The sequence below is a fragment of the Neoarius graeffei genome, chromosome 8 (assembly GCF_027579695.1).
Source record: "Neoarius graeffei isolate fNeoGra1 chromosome 8, fNeoGra1.pri, whole genome shotgun sequence".
NCBI lineage: Eukaryota > Metazoa > Chordata > Actinopteri > Siluriformes > Ariidae > Neoarius > Neoarius graeffei.
In genome coordinates this window covers 34,940,252-34,950,476 of record NC_083576.1, presented here as the reverse complement: position 1 = coordinate 34,950,476, position 10,225 = coordinate 34,940,252, and positions in this window count along the sequence as shown.

The window sequence follows — 10,225 nt, the reverse complement described above, 5'->3', positions numbered from 1 at the left end:
CAAGTTTAATTCCTGATCACTTGGCTTGCATGGCAAACCATGACACAGACAGTAAAACTTAGAATGCCTCCTCACTACACGGACACTGCAGCAGTATATGAGGTGGGTCCAGTGATTACAGCCCTCGTAATCACACTTTGCCCATGGGGTTAGCACCAGGGACACACACTGCCTCAATTCTTTTGGCATCCAGAGCCCACAAACACAACACAGCTCCTCATCCTTTACCTGAGATTCAAGAGATGATTCAGCAGAATCGTCACGAGGATTACACAGGCCTGAAGGACCAGGTTTTGGACAAGCATCAAGAACAAGGACTTCATCATTAGAAATCACTCTAGGCCTGCGTTCAACTTCATTTGGACACAAAGGTTTGCTTGCAAGAACTGGACGATCTGAAGTGGGCTTCACCTTTGAACGGGACTTTCTCTTTGGAACTCTGATGTAGCTGCAGCTGAAGTCTTGGGTTTTGAAGTGGACTTGGGTTTCGAAGTGGCAAGGTACTCTTGAATCTTTTTGACATTTTCTGGTTCAGTAATGGCTCTTCCACCAGTTAGTTTGTGAATAGATCGTCTAGCTTTCTGGGTGGTTTTCTTTGTTTCTGCCATGCTTTTCTTGGAGAAGAAAATTTTTGTTGGTGAATTTGGCGGGGACATGTCATGGTGTTGATCAGAGGGAGGATCAGATTGTTGAGTGGCTTTTCCAGATGTGTCTTCTTTGTGCTGTGAATGCATGGCATCAGACAGAGGAAATAAGGACTGGTCTATAGCCATTGGGTTGAAAGGATAAATGCCTGTTTTGCGGAATGCTGCTTGTAAATTTCCTGGTGATAATGCAGATCCATAGGCCTTGCATGCTATTTGACATATATTGTAACGGTTGATGACAGAGGATGTTTTTCTTTGGTGCTTGTGGTATTCTGCACTGTATATTTTTTAAAAAGGTCCAAAACAACCAACGTCCATGGGCTGAAGGACATGACTGGTATGAGCTGGGAGAACAAAAAGAACAATGTTGTGGGACATGCCCCAGTCTATGACTTGTGGGGTGATGTGTGTGATGTCCATCATATAACAGGAAGATGGTCCGGTGATTGTGGCCCCCAGTGGCAAACTTCAAGAAATGCTGCTCTAGGTACTCTTGGAAAATGATGACATTTGACCAGCCACTGTTGCTTATGTTTCCTGCTGTGCCTGTTGTTGTACCTTCAAGAAGCTCTTGACGCATTCTGCTGCCCTTAAAAATGAAGTATGGAGGAATCTGATGTCCAAGGGCATTCCTGCAGCCAAGGATAGTTGTGGTGGCAGACTTTTCAGACATCAAGGCATGAGGGACGTAGTCTGCTGAAGCAACAAGCTTTGATGGAGTGAAGGTTTGGCATGCCCTTTTCATCCATGTTGTAAATATGCTGTGGCTTATCCTTTAGTTGATATTTCTCAAGGACCTTGTCCAGTTCAGTAAAATATGTCAGTGCAGTCCTTAGAAGTAGCCTTAGCTCTCAACTCTGAAATACTCTTCGGACGCCACAGTTTGAGTTCTGGACATGAAGCCATGATACCACTCAAGGGAAAGAGGTGTGTCATATAATCGCAGCCCCAAATGCACTGCAAACTCTGCAGCCAGGGACACTAGGTCGGACCTGGTATATCCATAGCCCATGGATGCCATGTCTTTGACATGAGTTACCAATCTAGCTTCTTGAAGCTCAGTGAACATAGGGGGTGGACCTGACTTGACTGCTTCAGAAGGAACATGTCCCAGGATACGGTCTCTGAGTGTTTGTTCAGGACCATTGTGCTTGTGGGCTGCTTTGCAAACTGACACTATTATTCTTCACATCACAGAATGCATTGGTCAATGCAGTAGGAGAGTAGGATCTGTACTTGTGTCTTTTCAAGGCAGGACAGTCCTGCAACGATAAGTAGATAAGGGTTAGGGCTTCTTTGAAAATAAAAATTCAACATGAAAGAAGGACGTTGACAACAAATGGTGTTAAAGTGATAAAACTGATCTAATGGACATGTCCTATCTGGGCATCCGCAGAAAGAAAAAAAATGCATGGGAGCTTCCTGTGGACCACATGCTTTTGTTGTTCTGGACTTTCTCAATGGAAGCAGATGACATTTGAGCCGCTCTGTTCTAAGTTATCAAATATTAATAGGATTGCATCTTTTTTTGTGAAAAGTTATAACAAATTGAAGCTATAGGCAAAATTATATTAAATACCATTGTATTTCAATACCTGACTTGACACAATGCAGAACATTTTTCCAAAAATGACGTCTGCCAGACCACAGCTGTCAAAATCACCCCCGATGTTGGTTGACTAGACACCCATGCATGAGAAAAAAACGCTAAATGGAAATTCCACGAAAACAGGTTGTTGTCAGAGTACAATCGCACGGAGACTCGTGCACACTCATGAGTAACTAATCAACCTAGTAGCTAAACTTGACAAAGGAACTTCACACTTCAGTCATTGTGGGATGTCCAGGCAAAGAGAATTTATTGTTGCGCACACATGGTTTTATACTCGCACATCACGTGCCCTTATCAATGCACACTATTGGCTCTCTCCATAATGTAAAATAAAAGTTCCCCAATACAAAATTAAAGTTATCCTTGTACAATTGAGGGCATACTATTTCCATACATGTTAACACCCCCACTTGCACTCACACTGTTAACTCCATAACTCAAAACATTGTTTTTCCACTGTGTGCCACATAACTTATACAGTTACTCTCCAAACATAAATCTTCCAAATCTCAACAACTTAAACTTGGTTGCAGGCTTTGTCATTACATCTGCTACCATCTCATCAGTTGGGCAATATTCCAGACTCACTTTCCCATCATTTACAGTTGACCTCACAAAATGATATTTTATGTCAACATGCTTAGATCTCTGTCTGCTTACAGGATTCTTTGCTAATGCAATTGCACCTTGATTATCCTCGTACACCTTTGGTGGTGCACATTGACATCCATCAATACCTTCCAACAATTGTACCAGATACATGTATTCTTGTACAGTTGCGGCTAATGCCATGTATTCTGCTTCACAAGTGGACAGTGCAACAGTGGGCTGCTTCTTAGTTTTCCATGACATGAGAGGTCTGCTCTCACTAAGACTTGCACAATAACCTGTAGTGCTTCACCTGTCAGTTTTATCAGCTGCCCAGTCTGCATCACTGTACGCTTGTATCCGCAGTTCCATTTCGTCTGATCTCCTGTAACACAATTCTTTGTCACTCGTACCCTTAAGATATCTCAACACATGTTTCACAGTTGCCCATTGTTGTTCTGTTGGCTCACTGAAGTATTGTGACAGTTTGCTAACTATGAAACTTAGGTCTGGTCGTGTGTATGTAGTCAGATAGATTAAACTATCCACCACTTCTCTGTATTTCTTAGCATCAGTCATTTTCTCTGCATCATCAGTGTAATTCAGCTTTTGTTCACAGGGTGTGGATCTAGATTTACAATCTTGCATATTAAACCTTTCCAACATTTTCTCAACATACCCCTTCTGTGACATTTTCACATATCAATCACACTGGTCAAAATCAATGCCAAGAAAATGTTTCAATTGACCCAAATCTTTCATTTTGAACTTTGCTGTGAGCATTTCCTTCACAACTTTAAGTGCATTTTCATCACTGGGAGCAATGATAATATCATCCACCCATATTATCACGATCATCTTTTCATTTACTCTCTCTGTTGTGTAAACACAATGATCAGCTGGATTCTGTTTGAATCCATTCTCAATCAGATATTCATCAAACATCTTATTCCAGTTTCTGCCTAACTGATTTAATCCATATAGTGACTTATTCAGCTTGTACACTAATTTCTTCTTGGTTTTGACCTCGTAACCTTCAGGCTGTTCCATGAAAATCTCAGTCTATCGGTGCATGTAGATAGGCTGTTTTAACATCCATCTGATGCAAAATCATATTTTCCTGTGCTGCTTTCTGCATTAACACTCTGATACTAGTTAAGTTTGCAGTTGGAGAAAATGTCTCCTCATAATCAACACCCATCCTTTGACTGTATCCTTTGGCTACATAACGTGCCTTGTACTTGTTTGATCCATCAACATTACTCTTCATTGCATACACCCATCTACCCCCCACTGCCTCCTTTCCCTCAGGTATGCTGGTCAGGGTAAATGTGTCATTCTCTCTTAATGACTGCATCTTTTCGTCCATTGCATTAATCCACTCTTTGGACTCAGTTGAGGCTACTGCTTCCCTAAATGTAAGGGGTACGTCACATATCAGTCTGTAACAGTAATCTATGTTCATCAGTAGTTGGTCTTTCTTACCGTCAGTAACATACTCGCTTAAGTAACCTGGCTTCTTCCTCTCTCTAGGAGGGTATCGCTTCTCTTCAGTCTGAACTGGCTGCTCTCGGCTGTCCGCCTCAGATTCTGTTACTGGATCCTGAGTCTCAGTCTGTCCAACTCTCTCATCAGAATTCTGTCTGGTTCTGTTAATCCTACTCTGCACCTCAAAATCGTTATCATCTGGTGTCATGTCAGTCTGTGTCTGCTCTTCTACTCTTGTCTTAGATACAAACTTCACCAATCTGTGCTTCTGCACTTTTCTACTGTCAGGATAGTAGACCATGTACGCTGGACTATTCTTGTCATATCCGACAAAAATCCCCCTTTCAGATCTGGAGTCAAGTTTTCTTTTATCTTGTTTGTAAGTATATCACTCAGCTCCAAATTTCTGCATTCTTGAGATATCGGGCTGTTTCCCTGTCAGCACGAAGTATGGTGTCTGCTTTGTGCGATTATTAAAGCACCTGTTCCTCACTATAGCTGCAGTCTGTACTGCATAGGTCCACAAGCGCTTAGGAAGCTCGCTCTTGATTAGCATACACCTAGCCATGTCAAACAAGGTTCTCCAGTTTCACTCAGCAGTACCATTCTGGTGTGGCGAATATGGTGCTGATGTCTCGTGCCTAATTCCGTTCTTACTAAGTAGTGCCTGATAATCTTTCCCCATGAACTCTGTACCATTGTCAGACCTGATACATTTTACCCTCCCATATGGGGCTGTATCAGCCAGGAATTTCTCAGTTGCTTGTATTGCGTCACTCTTATTTCTCAAACAGTACACGAACACTGCACTGGAATAATCATCAGTGAATGACACTGCCCACCTATATCCATCACGGGACTCAGGGTCTATCGGACCTGCTAGATCTGTATGTACCAACTGTAGAACTGCTCTAGCTCTAGCATCAGGCTCCCTGCTCCTACTTTGAGTAAATTTTCCTTGAGTGCACACATCACATTGTAATATAGACTTGTCTACTTTCCCCCGATTGCCATGCCATCAACAACATTCTGCAATCTCTGTACGTCATTGTAGTTACAATGGCCTAGAATTTCATGCCATGTTTGCATGTCATAACACCCGTTACATTGGTCATCACACTCACCATACAAAGTCTGTAAGTAGTACAGTCTGTTTAGTTCGTGAATGTGGAATGTGGTACCGTCTCTGTCCTGTAACAGGCTGCTCTTCTACTTGAAGATCACTGTCGCTCCGCTCGCTGTACCTGCCTTAACGGAAAAGATGTCCTGCGGGCATGAAGGGATGTAGAGTGCCTGCCTCAGTGTTGCGTTGTGGTGGCAGCCTCCGCTGTCGATCAAGCATACCTCTGCATCTCCTCTACACTCCGCGATTCCATTGCTCCGCGTGTCGTTAGCCAACTCCATGCAGTGCATCTCGGGCTGGAAACTCTGGTCGAATTTCTTGAACTTGGCGATATCCGTGATATGCGAAGTTGCCCCTGTGTCCACCATTAGGCCTTTCTCTCTCACACCACAGCCTAGCTGACAGGCCTTCGCTGGTTCGACTTCCCTGTCGCTTGTCAGGAATGCATATGCCTTGTTCTCTGGTTTCTTGGAGGCTTGTCGTGCCTCATCTCTGCACTGTTTCTTTCTGCAGTTGCTGTTTCGGTGCATGTTGCTTCTACAGTGACTGCACCACTGTTTGCATGGACAGGCTCTTGCCATGTGTCCTTTCTGCCTGCACTTGAAGCACACAATATCCGCATTCACTTCAGCTCCCCGGTCACTTGCCACTGCTGTGCTGGATCTCACGCCCGGCTGTACTTGCACCTTCATAACGTTGTCATCGGTGGCTATAGCGCACATTTTCTTGGTGTCCTCGTAGCTCAGTAACTTGGTTTTAAACTCGGCAAAAGGCATGGTTTCGTCACTCTGGGTAACATGAATGGTAAATGGCGTGAATGATTCTGGCAGTCCTTTCAACACCATCGCCACAAGCAGGCTATCACTCAACCTTTTGCCAGCATTTCTCAAAGCTGTTATCACAGTCTCTGCACATATAACATATTCGGTGACACTTTCACTATTCAACTTCTGTAATGAAGTCAGCTCTGTGTAAAGGCTAACTATCCACAGCTTTCCCTTGCCAGCATAATAGTCCCTTAAAATCTTCAATGCTTTCCGACCATCGTCAGCTGCATCTTGCATGACCAATGATAAACTCTTGTCATCCAGAAACTGTATCAGTTCAGCATATGCCTCTGCATTTCTCACCCTATCTATTTCCCAATCACCGTCTTCAGTAGGTTCATCGAGGATCATGTCTTTAAGCCCTTGAAGTCTTAGATGCCCTGAGAATTTCATTTCCCACAGCTCATAATTCTTTTCATCTCTGTTGAAAACTAGTAGAGACCAACAGCTGCTGCTCGATCTATACATGACCTTCCTTTTGCTTCTGCTAGCCATCTTGGTTCTCCTTGCTAACTTGCTAGCGCACAAAACTTTTCTTACTTTCGATAAATATCTCCATCGTTATCTCACTGAGTACCTCTGGGCCCATAACCTGTTGTCAGAGTACAATCGCACGGAGACTTGTGCACACTCATGAGTAACTAATCAACCTAGTAGCTAAACTTGACGAAGGAACTTCACACTTCACATTGTGGGATGTCCAGGCAAAGAGAATTTATTGTTGCGCACACACGGTTTTATACTCGCACATCACGTGCCCTTATCAATGCACACTATTGGCTCTCTCCATAATGTAAAATAAAAGTTCCCCAATACAAAATTAAAGTTATCCTTGTACAACTGAGGGCATACTATTTCCATGTATGTTAACACAGGTATACCACGAAAACAGGTAACGGCACTGTAGTTCTAGTCCACTTTTTAGTTTACTAAAGTATACTTTGTAGTTTACCGGAAATATACTATTGGTTTACTCGTTACACACTTCTAGTCCACTTTTTAATTCATAAAAGTATACTTTATAGCATATTGGAAATATACTATTAGTTACTGTTTATATACATCTATGTAATAAGTCCTTGATGTGTGCGGGTGGAGTACAGAAGCACGGCAGGTGGGAGCTGATGTTCTCTCTCTCACACACACACATTTTATTTTACTTATTTTCTTGCTTGTCAGCTTTACTCACTCGCTGCTCACACACAGTTACACACGCATGTGTTCTAGTCAGGAGAGCCTCTCTCTCTCTGCTTTCTCCCTCCTTCTCTATCCTCTGTCACTGCAACAACACACACACAACATTAATTGGTGCGTTGACTTTGCCACTCACCTTCCCTGGCCCCGCCCTCCATTCACATGATGCTAGGCCACACCCCCGCTGCCACAATCTAGTCCATTTTTTAGTTTTGAAGTATACTGCAATTACCCTTCAAGGTATACTATTAGTTTTCTAGCCCTAACCCTTACCTCATGCACACTACCAGTAGACAAGTTACAATGAAATTATAAAGGTAAGAATTCACAAAATAACAGATACTCAGGATTAAGAACATATTCATTTTCTTTAAAAAAAAAAAATCAAAATTTAAAGCAACATGGTATTGAAATGCCAAAGTATAAAAGCATGGCAATGACAACTGAAATTGACATCCAAACTCTAAAGATAGATAGATAGATAGATAGATAGATAGATAGATAGATAGATAGATAGATAGATAGATAGATAGATAGATAGATATCCCACTCAGGAGAAAAAAAAAACAACTTGTATGGAACCACAAAGATACCTTGGAGTCAACAATGCTGTCTATGAGGCACAAATATTTTAATACTTTATTACACTTAAGTATATCTTGTTCAAAAGTTTAAGCATAAGCTTTATATCCTTAGACTTTTCTATATACTTTTCAGTATAAGCCAAGTATACTTATCCATCCATTATCTGTAGCCACTTATCCTGTTCTACAGGGTCGCGGGCTAGCTGGAACCTATCCCAGCTGACTATGGGCGAGAGGCGGGGCACACCCTGGACAAGTCGCCAAGTTATCGCAGGGCTGACACATAAAGACAAACAACCATTCACACTCACATTCACACCTACGGTCAATTTAGAGCCACCAATTAACCTAACCTGCATGTCTTTGAACTGTGGGGGAAACCAGAGCACCCGAAGGAAACCCACGCAGACACAGGAAGAACATGCAAACTCCACACAGAAAGGCCCTTGCCTCGAACCCAGGACCTTCTTGCTGTGAGGCAAGAGTGCTAACCACTACACCACCATGTATACATAAGTATACTTTATTAAGTATATCTCTGATAAGTAAATAAAAAGTAAACTGAAAGCATACTCTCTTATTTTTAAAAGAAGTATACTAGAAGCACACTTGAATAAACTTCTTTTTTGTAAGGGTAACCAGTGTCAAAATCCAAGGAACTGGAGCTGCTATTTCTGCTGAAATTTTTCAGCAGCTCAAGTCCTTTGGCATTTCGAACCCAAACAAGATCATGGGCCTTGGCTCAGATGGTGCAAGTGCCATGACCAGTATGAAGAAAGGTACAGCTGGAATGATGACGACCCTGGTGAAAAATAAATGTACTTTATTGTATTTAAAGTATATTCATATTTTCAATAGTATATTGAAAATGTACTTACACAAATTGTACTCTTTGTAAATATATAAAAAGTATACTAACATCACGCTTTCACGCTAACATTTTTAACACACTTTAAAATAATTATACAAAATTACACTTTATAGAAATATATTATACTAAAATATACTTTAAGTGAAAGTTATGTGTAATTTAGCACATAAAAGTACACTAAATACACTTCAAGTTGCACTTTTCTACAATTTAATTACAATTAAAATATATTTAGTACAAAATTAGTTGTTCCAAAATAGCATGCCTCAAGTTAACTAATCATAAACACACTTGAAGTATATTGATGATTAGTGTGGCTTCAAGTACACAAAATTATGCTAAATTTTAGTACACTTAGCACATTTACTTTTCACCAGGGGAGAGAAATCCACATCTGTTGAATATTCATTGTTTTGTGCATCACCTGCCCTTGGTTACTAGCCAAGCAGCTGATCAAGTCCCAGCCCTGAAAAAGTACCAAGAGACAATAATATAACTGTACTTCAAGAACTCACCTTGCAGACAAGAGAAATTGCTACACTGGAGTGGTTTAAAGGGAAACATTTAAATGTCTTGGAATGGCCTAGTCAAAGCCCAGACCTCAATCCAATTGAGAATCTGTGGCATAACTTAAAGATTGCTGTACACCAATGCAGCCCATCTAACTTGAAGGAGTTGGCACAGTTTTGCCTTGAGGAATGGGCAAAAATCTCAGTAGCTAGATGTGCTAAGCTAATAGAATACCCCAAGAGACATGCAGCTGTAATTGCAGCAAAAGGTGGCTCTACAAAGTATTGACTTTGGTGGGTAAATACCTATGCACACTCCAGATTTCTGTTTGTTTTGTTTCACTTTATTGTTTGTCACAATTAAAAAAATATTTTTTTTTCACTCTTAAAGTGGTAGCATTTTCTATTATGTTTTGTATCAGGGATGAATGAAAGTGCCTTGATGATATCAGAAACCTCATTTAGGCTGAAGACCAACAGTTTCTCGAAACTACGTGCTTTGAATTTAGAGAGGGATATCATGGAGAACAGTGCATATAAAATTTGAACTAAAACGGACAAAAAAAGTACACATCCAAATAAAGCCTCAAGCAATTTATTTTGTGAAGAGATACATATGCATGAGGATCTCCAGCTTATGTTGTGAATGTTTATGAGGCTCATTTTATTACATTTTATTTTTAAAAAAGTGATAGCAGGTTAATTTACTCCATTATCTTTATTCTTCTAATTCATGCTGTTCTCATTTTGATTGTTATACCCAATGAATGTACTTCATCTGG